Source organism: Pterocles gutturalis, unplaced genomic scaffold (genome assembly GCF_000699245.1).
Source record: "Pterocles gutturalis isolate BGI_N339 unplaced genomic scaffold, ASM69924v1 scaffold1612, whole genome shotgun sequence".
Taxonomy (NCBI): domain Eukaryota; kingdom Metazoa; phylum Chordata; class Aves; order Pterocliformes; family Pteroclidae; genus Pterocles; species Pterocles gutturalis.
In genome coordinates, this window is record NW_010107599.1 from 66,217 (window position 1) to 66,825 (window position 609).

A 609-nucleotide genomic window follows, 5' to 3' on the forward strand; every position below is an offset into this window, starting at 1 on the left:
CGCCGTTCCCTAACAACCTCCAGCAGCCCATGAATCATTCATTTAATCTCTCCTGACACGCCTGTCATTTTCTCGGGCGAGGAGCGGGGAATCTCTTGCAGAAGGAGGGCATTAGCTGTCAGGGTCGGTTCCGACTGCCTTCCTGCCTCTGTATCGATTAAACCTCTCTGCCTGCGTGCATGGGCTGCGTGGGGAATATTGATGGGGCTGCTGGGACTGGGGCTCGGCTCTCGAGGCAGGGGAGGAGATGCTGGCCAGGGTGGAAGGAGCAATGCCGTTGGGTATGTCTGGACAGCAGCAGGTGCTGGGGCCTGAGTTTGGGGTCCCCTGGAGCCGGGGGAGCAGGAGCCCCCAGTGTCACCTCCCTACATGAATGCTCAGGGAATCGGGGTGGTGGTCCCGGTCCTGGAGTGGGGTCTAGCTGATGGCCAAGCACGGTGTGGGGCTGGGAGCGGGCAGCTGGGGGTGCAGCGTGGAGGTGGTGTGTGGAGGGGAGGGATGCTCTCCTGAGATCTTTCTGAGGGCACCAGGCTGGTGCCTGGCTCTGTCCCACCCACGGCTGTGTGGCTGCAGCTTTGTGCCATCGTGTAATGGGCAACGGGGCTGGGG

At 62.2% G+C, this 609-nt stretch overlaps 1 protein-coding gene across 1 annotated transcript in view; it reads left to right on the top strand.

Moving 5' to 3' along the window:
- LOC104472450 (plexin-A1-like) overlaps positions 1-609 on the top strand; it is a 71,266-nt gene that overhangs the window by 65,115 nt on the left and 5,542 nt on the right. The gene's annotated exons all lie outside the window — the stretch shown is intronic.